Genomic DNA, 18952 nt, shown 5'->3' with positions numbered 1-18952 from the left:
TGATACTCTGTGTTCTCTGTGTCTGATTGTCCTTAGAAGAAAATACATTTTTAAAGCCTTTTCACATTTCCTCTGAATTTTTCACAAAATTTCAATCAATGATTAATTTGACGCGACATGCAGTTGTTCCCTCCTAATTTCAAATCTCTGTTAAACTAGTTGTTCACAAGTTGGGAGGTTTCAAGAGGAGCCAATTCAGGTCAACAGTCCCCATCTTACCGCACCAGATGCTGGCTTTTAAAGACAAGCTCTCCCCTGGACAAATTGGAGCGTAAAGTGCTCTACTACTACTCAAGACTGCTTCACGTGTGTTTGTGTTGTTGTGTATTTGAGTTTAGTTTTCTTGTGGCACGTTTGCCCCCAAAACACACATATCCTCTCTGCTCTTCATGTAGCTGCATTTGAACGCCAATATCACGGGTGACGTGTTTTCACTCTCAATGTCCCCTCTACCTGCCACTTTCTCCCACTGCTCAGGCTCAGGCCTCTTTCCTTAATGCATCATATGTGCTCAATTCAGTGTCGCACCGTCGCCTAAGTGCAAGGTGCCCTTTGAAAGGCCAAACTCATTACATTACACCAACCTCTGAGCCCCCGAGTGCAACTTTTATCGATGGAACAGCTTCTCAGTCACTCGCCTTTTACCAGTCTTGACGAAATGGAAGCAGAAAAACGCGACGTTACTTCAGACTACTAGAATATCTGGCTATTTTGGTCACTGAACAGTGTCTTCTGTACTAGCTCCCCAACACACACACATTGTGTGTTTAACTGCTGTTGTTTTGTCTCTTCTTTAGTGATGCATTTCTCTATCCAGGGTTGCTTAGAAATGAGAACAGCCAAAATCTTGCAGAAACACACACTTTCTTTTCCATATCCCATGGCACCTGAGATACTATTCTAGACTCTCAATGTATTCTTCATTTGAGATGTAAAGGATAAGGTGAGGAGAAAAGATCCCAACATCAAAGATCCTGCGGCAAGAAATAGAGGAGGAGTGAGATGGGAGGAAAAACAAGATCCAAGCTTTAGAAGACAGTTGTAGTTTGACCTCGTCCAGTCCATCAAAAAGTCACTGACGGCAATAAACTGAACATTTTATTCACATTTTATTCCCTGTCAAGTGACTAAACTATTCTTCTGTTAAACTTGATTTTCCACAAACGTTTAAATTATCCTACAGTATCTGTTTACCCCTTCATGACTATAATATTAATGTAGCCTACCGTAAGGTCATTTTGCATGCCTATCATGGATTTCCTTTCAAATAACTGAACACACGCAACAAATGGTTTTGCTTGAAGATAAAAAAAAAGTTAGATTGTTAAACAGCAAATATAGCTCAGCACAGCAAGGAAAGTATGCAACCTTAAAAAGGTTTTACATTTTGTCATATTAAAATGATGAACTAGCACTGTAATTACCTTATCTCTTTCACATTCTCATGGGGATATTTCACATTTCTAAAGGGCAGAATCTTTTATCTTAGTTTGCAGAGAGCATTCCTAAGTGTCAGTTCTTATTACATCCAAACATCCTTCTTCTGTATGGCCCAATCTTGCATTTAAAACCACAAGAAATTCTTTCAATATATTATAATAAATGTATCTTTATTCTCAATCTTATAAATAAGATAGCACCTCATTTTTAAGATGAATATGAAATGCAATTATGTTGAAAGCTCCAGAAATAGCTGAGGCTGCTTTTCCACGGTCAGGGTTAACTCAAATGCCTCAGGGTCAGCACGAGCAGCTGATTGGGTCATTGTAGCTGTTCGCTTCTTGGAGCGATTAGCTAGCAGGCTCATTAGCTATTATAGTTTTATTTTTAATGTTGGTTTGGGGGATTTGGAGTACCAGTATGTTCACAGCACCTAATCAGATTGTGTGATCCGGTTAGGAGATTAGATTGTACGGTCTGGATGCTGTTTCAGAGGTAGGGGACGAAGTTTACGGTCTAGGTCCTGGATGCCGTGGATGGGATCCTGGCAGCTACAAGGATTGCATATTGGCAAGATCTCCAGTTTGTTAGGCATCAAGTCATTATATGCATAGAGTCAGTGTGATTTGGGGAAAATCTCTGGAAAAAGAGAAGACTACCTTGACCGTGAGATTGGGTTGATTCGTCAAAGCATTGCGTTAAACTCTAACGTCACTTCTTCGACTGAAGCCAAATCTCTATACTCCACAGCAAATCTCTCAAAAACTGCAAAAGTAACAAAAGGACCAAATGAGAAGTTGGAGTTTGCGAGAAAATAATAATTTCTTAAGAAGAGTCATTCCCCTTAACCTGAAGACAACAGTGTTAAAACGTGGTCTTACTGGCCACACTCAAGAGAGACCAAGCTATGCATAAAACAAATTGGGATAATGGTGCACACTACTAAAAAGGCATTTATAGAGTCGCATTATTTTGTTCAAATCACAAAACAGTAGCCCTCTTGAATTTTAAAAATAATAAAAAACAGCTTGTGTAAATCCTAACTACTTCTACTCAGCAACTATCTTGTAACACTGATACTTAATTTCAAGTTTCGATTTTTGGAAAGTTTTGATATGTTTAGAGTCTGGTGCTTTAGGCCTGATGACATTAGTCAACCTCTCTGTGGATGTGTTACATTGAGCAAGTAGTTGACATGCTCTACTTTGGCTGGACTCTGTTCTGACGTATAGCTTCTATAGCCATCTACACACAAGGAACATGTTCACTGATGTTTTTTTCCCTTCTATCTTACCTAAATACCTTACAGCATTTAGGGTCTGCATTTATGAAGGCAATAAAGATCATCATATCGTCAACAATAGCAGCAGATCACTGTCACCGGCTTTTGGGTCCATGTGTGTGAACAGCATATAAGTCTCTGCAGCAAACTACTTTCACTAAATGAAACCACATTTGATTATGATAAAATCAAGTTTGTCTTTCTACTCTCCAACATCTCCACCTCAAATTGATAAAATGGTTTGACGAAAGACCAAATCCATGAACCAAGCTGACACTTAATAAGATAAACCTAATGCTCCACCTTCTTCAAAACCAATCTTTCAGCTGTTGCTGACTTCTATTGATCGTCGTCTATCTCTGAGTGTGACTGAAAAATATATTTTGTGATGCATCTTTTTCCCCAAAATGCTCTTAAAGTGCAGAAGCAGCCACTAAGGACCACGAAATCCCCTGGGAGGTATTTTTTACCCTACCTGTCAACCTTCTTTCACTGTCTTGTTCTTTTGGTTTTCTAACTAAAAGGGGCCCTAATTAAAACAGCGTATAGGAAGTTAGCAGAAAGAAATGACATAACCACTCTGATGGGATTGCATTAATCATAGTCAAAGCTGAGCAGACTGGAAATGCCTTTGAAACTGTTGTAAACAACATTCTAACAAAACACAGTTAAAAGAATGCTAATGTTCAGCCTCCACTACTCTACTCTTGAGAGGCAGTGGGTTACCTCTCCTGCATGTTTGTACGGTTCCAGCTCTCAGCAAACATTATACATGTTTGATGAGTGATGCATTCTTTGAATTTTAAAGGCGTCACATGTGCGACATCTTGCTCTGGAAATAGCCAAGTGACAAAAAAAAGGAGAAGCAGGCAATAGCCGTATGGATCACGCGGCCGACGAGAAGTCGACACTCGTTTCACAGCTAAAAAAAAACGATATTCAGTTGCAAAAACACATGAAGGCACTCAGGCAGGACACCCCGAGCAGATTCATCACCCAGACAGGAGTCTCTCTCTCCTGATAAAAAGTTAGTAAAGATGTATGAGAGAAGAAAATGACACAGATCTTCACAGCTGCTCTGCATATTTCAAACATGAACAGAAGCTCGACAGCGAACATCACAAAACTACATCTTCACACCTGAGCTGCAATTTTAATCTCCCGTAATCCTCTTTGTAGTTGAACGTTTCTGTGATGTTGCACATGGAGGACGGGAGAGGCTTAATCGAGACCACTTGTTATTAGTTTGCCTAAACTCCAAGAGATGTAGGAACACAAATCCTGTTTCTGACCTTGGGGCACAAGATGCTCTGGCAAGCAAGTTGATATTTGCACTGTTTCTGTTTGCAGGTGCTGTTAGTGTGGTTATATTAAGTATTTGTTTTACGCTGTGGTAGTTTAATAACTAGCATCTAACAATTGACTTGAGAGCTCGTCTTGTAGCCTGCATCAGCAAGTAGTTTAGAGAGTGGATGATTTGCTCAAAAGGCGCTTGAACGCTGCAAGTTTATTGCTAACATCTGAATGTTAAAAACGTACTGCCTGCTAAAGCTTAAAAGTTACTATAGATACTACTATATGAACCATATGAACGCTTCTTGTTGATAAGGTGTATGCCTTAGAATAAAAGCATCAATGGCTCTACTATGATTGATTTCATGATAACAGCACCTTACCTTTATATTCAAATTTTAATTTAGAACACTGACCTCTTCAGAGGTATTACCAATGACAGATTTTTCATTAGCATTGGCTGAGAGAGAGGGAGAGTCAAAGGTTCAGTGATGCTTCAGTGCATTCGTTTGCAAATATGAGTCATGATATAGGCTACAGTGCCTAGAAATGTATAATTCAACCTTTTCTTATAAACAAAATTGCTAAATGATGCTGTAGTATCAAATGTGCAATATGTACAAATTGCAATACACATTGAATTGCCCCCCATACCTGTGATAGATAGGAATTGGGAGATAATTTCCCAGCCCTAGATGGTAGTGGATAATAACCCCCAGCAATTGTTGACTTTACGTCAAAGAAAAACACAGTTTCAATGAGCGTTTACTGTTAGGTATTTATAAGTTAGAGCATGGTTGAAGGCAAGAGAAGTACATGTGCGTTTGTGTATGCCATGCATTCTGTTTGCTGAAGAGAAGAAGAGATGACAATCCCCTGTGTCATTCCCGTGAAGGCAGTGCAGCTGTTTTCAGAACCCATCTTCCCTCTGACACCCGGACACACATGCCTGCTTGGCTCAGCTTTCTGCATCGGGCAGCCTTGTAGAGTTTCCTCTTAGGCTACCAGTCCACGTTGAAACATCTGACTGTTAAAGCTGGAACAATGGTGGTGCAGGCAGAGCAGGAGAGAGAAAGCGAGGGAGGGAGGGCTGTTCAGCGACGCTCATACAAACAGCGCTGCTGCCTCCAAGCAGAGCAAAACCCATGGACGAGGCAGTCGTCCTATTCGTGGTGATCCTGCTCTGCCTGCCTCCTTAACTCCTGCTATAGTTCCTCTGGTGAGTCAACAATCTCCGGACTTTATTGCCTATTTGATGATGTTGGAGTGTACATATATTTCTGGTATGTAGACACTATGAAATATGCCTGGTAGTGCTGCATATCCTGAGAGGTTATTTTTTGGCAGTGGAAATTGCGATGCAAGATTCACACGTGCTGTTGCCAAGGCTGTCTTTCAAAAATATGAGCAAAATCAAATGAGCTGCTCCACCGTGGCTCTGAGCTGTTTGTGGGCTGTTTCAGATGGGTGATTCAGAGGTGCAATTTCCTAACAGCAGCTAATGTCAATACTGCTGCTGGATGAACTGTCACCGGCTGCTTGTCCTGAATATTCATCATTGCAAAACTAACAGAGAGCAAAGTGTTTTGTGATCGAGCGTGGGTTGTTTTGCAACATTATTTGTAAAAATTACGAATTTTTGGTTTCACTTCCATCACATCATTTCCATTTCTGTCTATAAGTTATAGAAAATTGAAAATGTGTAAATTTTCCATCTATTTTTTTAATATGTATTAGTTGAAGAAAATAATAATATTGCCAATCTATTTTCACTGTTGAAAAACAAAATTTGATTGAGTCTGTTTTCTGCTATTTGGTTTAGAAAAGTACAAATAAACACATTATCTAAATATTAAGGTGCAGGAAAGCACTGTTTTTTGTATTTTGAAGATGCTATGGTTTCAGAAGGGACTCAAAAGAAGGCTAGAGTGTGGAGAGATAAGGAAAAAAAAGGTCTATTGAGTTGGAACTGAGGTGGACGACAGGGGAAGTGGGTCTGGTGGGAACAAGGGCGAAGAAGGGCAGCGAGGAAGTATGGTTGGCGTGAACATGGAATGAGGAGGGAGGCATTGCTTGTAGAGGTTGGCTCAATGATTGGATGTAGCAGAAGCAGGCGGGAGATCTGGCAAGTGAGTGATGATCATGAAAAAAGAGATACAGGTTACAATTTGTGATGAAAATGGAGAATAATTCACTCAAGGCGATAAGAGCCGGATGGAACATTCCCTAGCGCTGTGATTGAAACCAAAATCTGCTGAAGACTGATTGAAGAGCCGTATATGTACTAAATTAATGAAATGAACTGAGAGCCTTTATTGTCATTGTACAAGATAATGCAATGAAATTCTGAGTGCTACTTCTGATCAGTGCAAGATAAAAGATAATGGAGAGGTTACGACAGACTTTAAAAAAGATACATGTAAAAATAGTGTTTGTCTATTGTTTCACTTATTTAGTGTTGCACTCAAGATTAATTTGAATAGAAAGCACGTTAACTGTCCATGTTTTGGTTCAGGGATCTGATGTCCCAGGGATAAAAGCTATTTTGGAGTCTTTCCCTGATTTAATGGTGGTAATTCAAAGGTGATGAGCTGATGGGAGCTTATGGGAGACCAGAGGGGGGAGCCATGCCCATACAGATACACAGAAACCATCGGAGGGAGGGAGAGAGAGAGAGAGAGAGAGAGAGAGAGAGAGAGAGAGAGATACAATAATTGCACAAACCCAGAACAGCAAGAATCAAGTAAGTACAATCTGCTTTAAGAAAGCCAAACCACAAATGCTACATTTAAGTGCCATATATATGTGCAACTAAAATGGTTTAGTGTTTATATAAACACCAGAGTTGACAGTGGTTTATTAGACATCAGGTGTAGTCAGGAGAGTTCTTTCTGTCCTGATGTCAATGGGGAGCTCGTTCCACCATTTAGGAGCCAGGACAGCAAACAGTCAGGATTGTGTTAATAATCACCCCACATGGACATCACTAGATGACCACCAGGCTTATCTGGATGCTGCAGTGAGATTCCCAGACTACAGAGGCTTCCAAGAGGTCCTGGTGGGGAAACCAGCACCGGTCTCCTGGTTAGTGTCCTTTCCAGTCCACTAAAGCATCTAACGCAGCCTGTGGATTCTTTAGACTGGATGGCTGAGACGTGGGACATAGGGTGATGGATTCAGTTTTGTCTTTGCCAATAAAATTTAGTGATAGTTTGTTGGCATAGGTCCTGGAAGGGAGGTCTTTGGAAGAATATCAGACTTCCTGACCTGGTTGATTGCTGGATGCTGGTGCTGATCTGTGCTAAAGTGGTTTCGGGCAGCAGAGCAAATTATTGCAGTGTGGCCATCCCTCCAAATCTTGTGACATCAAGAAATGTGGGTTTATCCTGAGGGGATGGAGATTACTGCAGTCTGGCTATTGAACCTCCCCTAATTATGGACTTGATCTTCCAACTTGCCTTTGCTATCACACAGGATCAAGGCAGGATGGTTTCTGGATTGGCATTCGAGCAGTGTGCCTGGCTTGAGATTCCAGGAGCCTGGGTGAGGATGAGGCTGAAGGAAATCTGTTGGAAGAAAGCAAGCCTGACAGGAATTAAGGTGTTTGATTGAATTTAAGTGTCAGTCTTCTTTATAACACTTATGAATCACCCTCCAGCTAATGCCCTCATACTTGCAGGGCTGAGCTTCAGTGCTAGCAGATCCAGATTTTCCTACATTGTAATTTCAATTAGCAGGGGTTCATCTCCACTGGGAAAATCTCACACCTGCCCGATAGCCAACATCCGGATTTAAAATACATTTACTGTTATAATCTCATTGATAGAATAGAAATTATTTTTCGTCTACCTACCTACCTTCTCACATAAAGATAAAGAAACCCACCCGTTTGATGTGCTGCAGCAACTTTACCACCGCCCTTAGTTCACATTTGCAGCAACAAGCTTAAGACAGTCCCACCAGATAGCCACAACTAAGCTGATAGATCAACTGTTTGGACCGCATCGTCATAGTCCTAATGGTCGTGAAGACTGGGGTGAAGGATGGGGACATTTGAGTTGAAGGATCCTGTTGAAGTTGAAGAAAGCTTTGCCAATTACGCACAGAAAGACCAGGACGTGAGGCAAAGCATCTCCATCACCATGACAGGTCAATGTGCTGCTGCTGCTGCTGCTGCTGCTGCAAATTGAGTGGAACGCTGTGGCTTGTTACCGTGGCTCAATTTAGCAACACATCGTAATGCATTTTGCAATCCTGCCTGATCCACACAGTGGCGCGCAATATGTGTGATTGTACACGTGTAAAATGTGTTCCATAAAGTATATTATGATGTTAGATTTTCAAATCCAATGACTCTTCTCGACTTTTTTCTAATGTCTGCACATATGCTGTTCCCCAGGTAAAGATAAAGATCCTCTTTGCAGCATTTTTACGTATTAATATATCACTGTCAAATTAAGTGGGATTCCTGAGTTGAATCGTTACAAACTAAATGAGACAGAAGACAAGAAAACAGGCAGACCTGTGGCAATGATCTCTGATCACTGGAGTTGTAAATGGTAAGACCACATTTCTCTTGTGTTGAAACTGACGTTTCACTCAACCGGGGAGATATTGTCATAGTTGTGGCGCTAGTTCCTATTGGTCATATTATCAATACTATCACCGAGTCATAATAGCTTGAATCTGGGAGCAATACAATACTCTATAAATAAAAAGAATGGATTGTTTTCTAGCGATCTGAGTGTCTGCCGGCTCTCACAATGTCTTCAGATGTGAGCCATGGCTTCGTAAGTGTCATTTTTTCATAACTTATAGAAATGAAAAAAATTAATCTCAAGTTAAAACAAAGCAGATAAAGACCTGAGGCTGGCTCAGCTTTAAGACTTTTCAATCAGACTCTCATTATGTTTTGCGTGATTTAGAGATAGTTTGACCATTTTAAATCCCATTTGCACCGGACTAAATTGGCTGCAGTGATGCTTTTGTGTAAAATACAGTGTAGATTTCACAACCATAATTTTAATCATGTCAGTATGTAATACTGCAATTGTAACATACCTCATATCATGCAACTCGATCTCCCACATCTTTTTGATAATTGCAGTGACTTTTCATCATTGTGATGTACCACTTTTTATGTATCAGAATTATGAACAGCAATGAGATTAACATAAACTTACCCCTGGTTTAAGTACTTGTTATAAAGCATCAAGTCGTCCAGCAGCTAAGTGCTCAGTGCGTATTCAACCCAACACATCCTACTGTAATGGCCAATTAATATAATGTCCTGAATCTTAGTCGACAGCTGCCTTCCCCTTGAGTTGCTCATCAGCCAAACACCTCAAGAGCAATGATGTGAAACTGTTGAATTCCTGGCTTTTGTCTGTCTTGTAAAAGTGAGGAGGGCGATGACATCACTGGCCTCCACTGAGAGGAAATGGTGAGGATGATAGTGATGAGGATGAGTGCAGACATACAGGGGGAGGATGGGACAGAAGGGGAGACAGGACTTCTCTTCTTTGCAGATTTCCTCTCTCAAGTATTTCTTTGGATTGTGCCTTTGGTGGGATCGCCGCCTGGCTGATAGCACGCACCTCCAGGGACCTTCATCACAATCGCAATCCATCAGCCATCTGTCGCAGTTACCAATAGCAACATGGGAGCCAGTGTAGGAAGAGTGTGATAGCTATGTAAGTGATGTGCTTTGTGTGGCACCAGTCTTCATGGCTGCTGTTCATTGATACATAACTCAAGGTTATTTAAGCACTAGAATCAACTTGGGTACGGTGGCTCCTCTGTTTGTTACTGCTTGTTTAGAGAAACTGGACCGATATTAGGCATTTAAAAGTGTATTGGCTGATATACAGTGCCTTGCATAAGTATTCACCCCCTTTGGACTTTTCTACATTTTGTCATGGTATAAACACAGATTAAAATTTATTTCATCGTGAGTTTATGTAATGGACCAACACAAAATAGTGCATCATTTGGAAGTGGGGGGAAATATTACATAGATTTCACAATTATTTACTAATAAAAATCTGAAAAGTGTTGAGTGCATATGTATTCACCCCCTTTACTGTGAAACCCCTAACAAAGATCTGGTGCGACCAATTGCATTCACAAGTCACATTTGCAAGTCACATAATTAGTAAATAGGGTCCACCTGTCTGCAATTTAATCTCAGTATAAATACACCTGTTCTGTGACGGACTCAGAGTTTGTTGGAGATCATTACTGAACAAACAGCATCATGAAGACCAAGGAGCTCACCAAACAGGTCAGGGATAAAGTTGTGGAGAAATATGAAGAAGGGTTAGGTTATAAAAAAATATCCAGAGCTTTGAACATCTCTCTGAGCACCATAAAATCCATCATAAGAAAATGGAAAGAATATGGCACAACCGCAAACCTACCAAGAGGAGGCCGTCCACCCAAACTGAAGAGTCGGACAAGGAGAAAATTAATCAGAGAAGCAACCAGGAGGCCCATGGTTACTCTGGAGGAGTTGCAGAGATCCACAGCTGAGGTGGGAGAATCTCTCCACAGGACAACTATTAGTCGTCTACTCCACAAATCTGGCCTTTATGGAAGAGTGCCAAGAAGAAAGCCGTTGTTGAAAGGGATCCATAAAAAATCCCGTTTGGAGTTTGCCAGAAGCCATGTGGGAGACACAGCAAACATGTGGAAGAAGGTGCTCTGGTCAGATGAGACCAAAATTGAACTTTTTGGCCTCAATGCAAAACGCTATGTGTGGCGAAAACCCAACACTGCCCATCACCCTGAGCACACCATCCCAACAGTGAAACATGGTGGTGGTAGCATCATGCTGTGGGGATGCTTCTCTTCAGCAGGTACAGGGAAACTGGTCAGAATAGAGGGAAAGATGGATGGAGCCAAATACAGGGAAATCCTTGAAGAAAATCTGATGCAGTCTGCAAAAGACTTGAGACTGGGGCGGAGGTTCATCTTCCAGCAGGACAATGACCCTAAACATACAGCCAGAGCTACAAAGGAATGGTTTGGATTAAAGAATGTTAATGTCTTAAAATGGCCCAGTCAAAGCCCAGACCTCAATCCAATAGAGAATCTATGGCAAGACTTGAAGATTGCGGTTCACAGACGGTCTCCATCCAATCTGACTGAGCTTCATCTTTTTTGCCAAGAAGAATGGACAAACCTTTCCATCTCTAGATGTGCAAAGCTGGTAGAGACATACCCCAAAAGACTTGCAGCTGTAATTGCAGCGAAAGGGGGTTCTACCAAGTATTGACACAGGGGGGTGAATACTTATGCACGCAACAGATGTCAACTTTTTTGTTCTCATTATTGTTTGTGTATAAAATTTATTTTGCACCTCCAAAGTACTATATATTTTTTGTTGATCAAACGGTAAAAAGTTTATTTAAGTCTATTTGAATTCCAGTTAGTAACAGTACATAATGGGAAAAAGTCCAAGGGGGGTGAATACTTATGCAAGGCACTGTATATATATTAAAAAACCTAATTGGTAATAACTCCATAATAACTGGCATTATGGAGGCATTTCCTGTTTTTCTTCTGTTGTTTTCTTTACATTTGCAGATTTGGTCACCATTTACTTCAATTGTATTGGATTTGGCTGCAACACTGTTTACCCCTGAAACTCCTAAAGTGTTTTGTGGACTCAAACACTTCACGCACTCCTCCATCGGCATAGTGGTCAAGGGAATAATGAGTGAATTTTCATTTTTGGGTGAACTATCCCTTCAAAATCAACATCCATGAGCTTCAGCTGCAATTCATTAGGTCCGGCTTTGTCACTATGATGTTCCAAACTTAGCTGTTGATGGTCAGACTCAGCTGTCATTTGTCACCACAGCTCCTTCTTTCCCAGACTCAGCAATACTTTGTCAGCCTCAGCTATCATATGCTTCCTTCCATGTTCTGTGTCAACCTCAGGCATCATTTGTCAGCCTGAGTTACTTTGTCTCTGTCACCTATGACTAGTTGGCCCAGGCTTGCACTCGTAAGCCTCCACTGTGCTTTCTCTACCTCTAAAGACCAAGTTTGTGTGTGTGTGTGTGTGTGCGTGTGTCTGTGTGTGTGTGTTCACTGTGAAGTAAAGAGCGTGGGCACGTGTCCTTTGAAGTTTGTCATTTTCCATTTTAAGCATCGGCAATCATCTGAATTGCTCTCCCTGTTTGATGAAAAATATGTAATTGTTGCAAATCTTCAGATTAAATGGTGCAGATATCCCGTCTGTTTCATCACTTAAATAGAAGGATTTATTCATGTCTGTCGGCCTCAGTCATACGCTGGATCACAGCTCAGTCAGCTCATTAAGTCTAAGTTGTCACGAACAATCAGTTGGTAAAATGGGGGTAAAAAAAGTATATTTGTTTAGTTCAGGAGAGAAACATATCAACTGTGGGAGAGGGAGAGTTGCACAGCTGCTGTAAGCAGTCGCATTTGTTCAGCATTTCTCAGAAGTCAGTTTTCTTGTTCCGCATGTGTCATGACAAAAGGAGCCGGAATTAAAAGCGTTGAACCAATTCAGGTTGAAGAAATTATCTTGTTTGCCAGGCACACAGATTCAGCTCCCATATTATGCAGTAATACAAATGTAGTAGTTTGTACACTAGGCAAGAGCTGTGTATATGGTACAAAGTACAGATTTTTATTTTGAAGGATTTCTGCTGGCACTCTCCTTAGGTTACTTGATGGTTGTTAATATGTTGTCTGTTTGTTAAATTTGAATTAGTTGTTGTATATTAGTATATTTGGTGTCATTCTTGGGTTTAGTTACCTTTGGACACACCTTATAGTGTTGGAGTTATTATGCATTAAGCATTTCATTTTCCAAAATTCAGATGGTTTACTTTCTCTTCGTTTCCAAACCTTTCTCTGGAGGGTACACATATATTCTGCTCTCTCCAAGACCAACTTGTCTTGTCGTTGTTCGTCATTTCATAATTTTACACTAGTTTTAGCATTTAGTGTTTGACTGTAAGTAACCTGTGCAGGCCAAGACAGAGGAAGGTCTCTGCAGAGAGAGGAGGAGGAGGAGGAGCTGGAGAGAAGCGAGGAGTTAAAAGGGCAGAGAAGCAGCTGAGGGCCTGGCAGGCAGAGGAAGACCTAATTGAGGAAAAAAGCTGAAAGTGAGAGGGAATGGGTCGAGCAGGGGTCAGCGAGAAAAAGAGACAAGCAGAGGAGAAAAACCAAGAACCAGGCTAAGAAGGGCGGGGTGGAGGAGAGAAAGAAACTGAGGGAGGAGGAAAGGAGAGGGTGGGGAGGGCTGTCAATGCTGGTGGCCTTTCTGAAAGGTTAGTGGCCTGGCCAAAGGGAGTCAGGGTGAATAGCTGCCACTCTGCAGGGATAAGAACACACACACACACACACACACATTTTTTTCACATGGCATTTAAAGCAAAGCCCGTTTGTCCACACTGACTAATGGCATTAAACATTACCTGACATTTGACATGGATGGAATTAGTTGAGCTATTGTTCATTGTGCGTCTGTGTATGTGTGTCTGTGTGTGCGTGTGTGTCCGTGTCCCGCACCAAGAAATCTTGGCTGCATCGTACAGTGTGGAGATGTAAGAGATGTGGGCCGGGCATAGAAAGACTCAAAGGCCGCTTCCTCTTGCAGAAGACAATATAAAACCTGCTTTGCCTCAAAATACACAGATCAAACAACCTGACACCTCAGCATGTCTTCATCTCAGTGTACACATTATTAGATGGGAGATATTAAAATGAATCCCCCAAAACAGCCTGAAACAGTAAAACTAAGAATGGCACTCAATAGAGGGAAGACCCAGCTGTCAGTTAAATTCAATAAAGCTGCGCTAAATTACACACAATCATAAATATCAGTCCCCAATCTAAGCCGGATTCCGTTCTTCAAGATTCCTTCATCCTTCTAAGGGAAATTTTTATAATCTCATCTTGTCATCTCACAATGTCAAAGAAAGGGGAAAAAAATTCCCGGATCTGCTCCCTCATCCTGACCCGCCCCAATTCCCCCCATTTCTACCAAGTTTTGAGAGAATCCACTCAGATTTTTGCAATCCTGTTAACAAATGGACTGGGGGCGAAAACAAATCTAACTAAAATAGTAATAAAAATGATAAGAAAGTTTCCCCTTTTGGCCACAGAATAAAAAATGTATGTGGTTCGGTAAACAGAGACAACGATGATATAACATTAACATTGCCCTCTGGTGTGTCTGTGTACTTAACAGAAACAGGCAGTTGGAAATTTTATATTGGTCACATATCACAGAGCTGCATGCCATATTACAAACAGCACCTTGAAATGTAACTAGAACATCCATAAATTATTAGATGAGGCAGACATATCAGCATCCACCCTTCAATTTCCCAAAAAGATATTCAAACTGTGCTGCAGAATCTATTTGCACAACTTTGACTCAGCGATGCAAAACACAGTGTGATGGTCTATGGAAGCCAGGAGGTCCAGAAAAGGCAAATGTGCAATAATGTAATTATCACAGGAAATGTGAAAAAATACATAATGGTTATACCCCATAATAATACAAATTAAAATCACTCATAAAATCATTAAATGATCTATAAGACTTTCACGTGCCAGTGAGAGGCCAGAATTACCTAAGTGCATTTTTCCCTACAGATTAACTTCCCCTCTGTTCCCATTGAACAATGTGTGTTGGTATAATTTGCTGTGCAGCAAACTTCGTGCTTTAAAATTCCATTCACAAGATAGACAGACCAACTCGTCTTATGCTCTAAATGGCTGCCTAGAAAGTGTTCCCCTCACTGTGACTGTGCTCGAAGGGAAGATAAGATGACAAACGCAGTACAAAAACAGAAACGTCTTCCACTGTTTTTGCTGTTTGATGGCTCTGACATTTGCACTCGTGTTGCTTGTATTAAAACGGGGTATCTGGGGGATTTTAATACAGTGTATTGTTCAAGTCACCGTTATTCACTCTGAATGAAAGTGGCAGGTTAAAAGCCTCTCATACTGCATAGTTTACGGATGGTGTGAAAGGTAGAGGTGCAAATGGATTCTGCTAAATCAACCTTATGCCCTAGAAAGTGTTAGGACCCAACCGTTTTTTGCCAACTGTGTTATGGAGAAAATGCTTTGTGAGATAGTTTGCTTACTGGGCTATATTTGAACCATCTCACCGCTTGGTCTTAACAACATGGAGCAAGTACATTTTTTACAAATTCCGTTTCCTCATTTTAATGAAGGGTTGCACTTAGTCTAGAAAATAATCATGTATGTGTTTTTGGTGTAACATGCAGTCAACCAATCAGAGTGCTGTCTCACATTCCCTTTAAATGCCAAGAGCTCAACCCTTGGTGGATTAATATTATAATGGGTCATTTGGTAGGCGAGCAAATAGAAAACCGCACCTCTGACTTCAGGCCAGGTTTGTTTGGTCAATAGGGCAATTGCTCTCTACCATCTCTAGTGGTCATGTGCCAACAATGCACCTGCTTGGACACATTCTTAGGCCGTGTGAATGACTCTTTGAGCTCATTCCAATGCATCTCTCCACTCCAAATTGTGGATTCATTTAATTTGAAGTCATTCTGTAGTAGATTTACTACATGCACCTTTTAAGTCCATAAAATATAATTCCCAGCATTCTTTTGTCCTATAAAAACAAAACTCTGAATCGCATTTCATATAAAAATTAAGTCCAGCTGCCATTTCCAAAGAATGAGACAGACGCTAAGCCAATGTTTCTAGTATGAAATGAAAACCTATTGCAAATGTGTTTTATAGCTCATCCTTATTGACTTTTATAACAACTAAAATACTGCTGATAAGGGAAGAAGGGAATTCACTCACCCTGCTTTACTTATTTACTGCTAAACAGTTTATCAGTGTAGTCAGTGAGTACACTTCCTGGTCATCCTTATCCTCAGTCCCATTATTCTTTGATGTCATTACATTTAAATAGAAAGTGTTGACTCCACACCAGGAAACTGCTGTGAACCACTTTTATTAGGAGGTGTCTCTGGCTTTGCCTCCCTTGTTAACAGTAAATGTCTCATCTCCTTCATCGTTTTCTCTCCTGCTTTGCTGTGTCTTTTCATTTTCTATTCTCATCTTTTATCACCGTCACAACAACCTGAAGTTCAGTGACTTAAAGACACATTTTTATCATCCACTGTGTGACTAGGGCCTCAGTTTCTTGCTCAGGCTGCAGGGAGTGAACCTCACACCATTGTTACCAGTTTCCTGGGATGCAAATTCATTCAAAAAAGGATTTACATGCATTTCACGTACTATGTTCAATGTGGGAATGGACGCATATAAAGATGCGCTATTGTGATATTAAGGTGAAAGATCTGGTTAGTAACAGGCTCTATGACGCTTTTGGTAAAATGTTGCAGTATCATTCTGTTGTTTGCAACGAGCATCCAATACATTCAGAGGCTGTGTGCTTTGTGTTGCAAGGTACTGTGGGTCGTAAAGTGGGGCTGGGCCACATGACCAAAAATGTTATCTCGCTACAAATTTTTATATCAGCTGAAGTAATCATCCATCTACTTTCTTCCGCTTATCTGGGGTCAATTTGTGGTGGAACTGGAAACCGGGTGTTTCTCGCATTCCCCAGGCTTCTCCTGGAGAATCCCAAGGGCTCCTTCAGGGGGGTTCTGGGATTATTATTCTGATTATCGTGATGAATGTCAAACCATTTTTTTTTTTACTTTAGTTTAATGACTTTTCCTCCTAAGTGAAAGTTGAAGAAACCAGTTCTTACAATACAGGTATTGCATGGGATTCTTTATATTTCACTTTTGCTGATAAAAAAGGTATTGCAATAAATATGCATGTTTGGTACTTCTCTTACTGCTGGGACTGAAATGAGATAATTGTATGTCCCTAAATGTGGAAATGTCCCTTTAAGGTTTTTATTCCTTGGTTGAATGACAGATGGTCTTTAGCAGTTTTTTGAGTTTTTCACATGGGTAGATGAGGATAAAAAAATAATTAAAAAAAAGAAAAGTCTATTTGAAGGAGCAGTGTGTATGATTTTGTGTCAATATTTAAAGTGACATTGATATGATCATAGACTTACCGGATTTTAAACTGCCCAATTATTACTGCTGTCTGTTTCTACTCATTCGTTCAATATGTGACTGGCTAATGGGATGAATATGCCTGTGTCACTAATGACTTAAGGTGACTCGGGTGAATTTCCTGTCTCGTAAGAAATACGTCAGGCCCTGCAGGGAAGCAGCAGAGATGCGACTGAAGTTAAAATTGGATGAGGCGCAGCGTACATCGAGGCCTATTGCTCGACGCCAGGCTTTGATTTGTCTCGCTGTGTATCTGAAATTGAGTGCAATCGTACTCCTGGTTTGAAATGCTGCTTTAAGTTGGAGCTGAAAGCCCGTTGAAAGCTGCCGTGAGGGTGCATTCACTGCCTGTCATTTTTCATGACATGCTGCTCCATGGCTGTGCTGTCTTGTTATTAGAAGCAGATAGGCCTCTCCTCAGTCCACTTCAATCGTGTTTCTTCTCAAAAGAGAGACTAGTCAGTGTATCACGGGATGCGACTGATGTTGCTCTCTTTATTATTTTCACTCAAAGGTGTGTGGTAAGACAGACTTATAAAATAATATAATGGAGTGCTCTGGGAGATTTATTTTGTACCCAGCCTCCAGCTCCAGGGCACTGGGGTGGCAAAGCAATCCCAGCTACGGTGCTGCACGGCTGGTGAGATTCGAGGCAGGAGGAGAAGCCCCCCCCCCCCTTACCCCCCTTCCTGATAGCCGACAGCTCCTGTTCATCTGGCATACCCAGATGTGGACGTGAACACAGTGTCGACACTCAGCCTCCATCTGCTGCCAACACATGCTGAACCCCCAGAGAGCTCAAACTGTTTATTTGAGGAATCTCACTCAGGTGTCAGAGCTGAGGGAAACAGTCAGCCTGCTCGCCTCTCTGATTTATAATATGTATTTATGTATATAGTCCATGTTAATTCTTATTGATATGTATTTATTAATAGTTCAGTATGGGCTGGCCAACAGCTGGCCAATCAGAGCACTCACTCCTTATACATTTATTTGTAAACACATAAGTTAAATAAATGTATAAGGTTTTTAGAGTGATTCAAATATTTTTTTAATCAAATAATAATTTAAACACAATGTGAGGGGTTAGAATATTAAAGATCAATTTATTGATATTGTTAGTTTGATAAAAAAAGAGTGACTCTTAATTATTTAAGTTATTTGATAAGCCCATGTTCTGAGGTTTAAAAGTAGACAGTTCAGATTGAGCTTTTCTCTTTATTGTCCGTGATCAAGTCAGGAGGCTCAGGAAGTAGAGCGGGTCATCCACTAATCATAAGGTCAGTGGTTCGATCCCCAGCTCCTCCAATCCGCATGTTGATGTGTCCTTGGGCAAGACGCTGACGGATTGCCCCTGATGGCTGAGCAGGCAGTGTGTGGGAGTGGGATGTAACAGTGAACCACTTCATATAGAAAAATTGAAAAAAACGAGAAATTACTTGTTATGTAAAGCGCACTTTGTGGTCTTTGAGACTCGAAGCACTACATACTGTCAATGCAGTCCATTTGTTAATTGTGCCTGTGAATTAATTATAACGAAATCAAGTCAGTAGAACAGAGGGAGCGCAGAAAGAGGGACGACACAGAGAAAGAGCTGAAACCAGAGGCTGGACAGATGATGAAAGCAGGAAGGAGAACAGGGAAAATGGGTACAGGAAGTGCCACTGGGTGAGAAGAGAGAGTGAGAGAGAGTGAGAGAGACTGAGTTCAGTGTTGTGCTGCGAGTCGCTCTCACACGGTCCGGTCTGCTGCAGCGTATACGGGTTTCCATACTGTTCGTGCTTTCATGGAAGGAACGTCGTGCTCATCTGCAACAACTTGTTTTTTGTCACAGCTGAGACCAAACTGGACATCATGCTGAAGT

The 18952-nt window shown here is 41.0% G+C and overlaps 1 protein-coding gene across 2 annotated transcripts in view; it reads left to right on the top strand.

Annotated features, from left to right (window-relative positions):
• The window catches only part of LOC128428577 (pleckstrin homology domain-containing family A member 5), a 189365-nt gene that overhangs the window by 108771 nt on the left and 61642 nt on the right, over positions 1 to 18952 (top strand). The gene's annotated exons all lie outside the window — the stretch shown is intronic.

Source organism: Pleuronectes platessa, chromosome 22 (genome assembly GCF_947347685.1).
Source record: "Pleuronectes platessa chromosome 22, fPlePla1.1, whole genome shotgun sequence".
Lineage (NCBI taxonomy): Eukaryota > Metazoa > Chordata > Actinopteri > Pleuronectiformes > Pleuronectidae > Pleuronectes > Pleuronectes platessa.
This window is presented reverse-complemented; position numbering and strand designations above follow the sequence as displayed.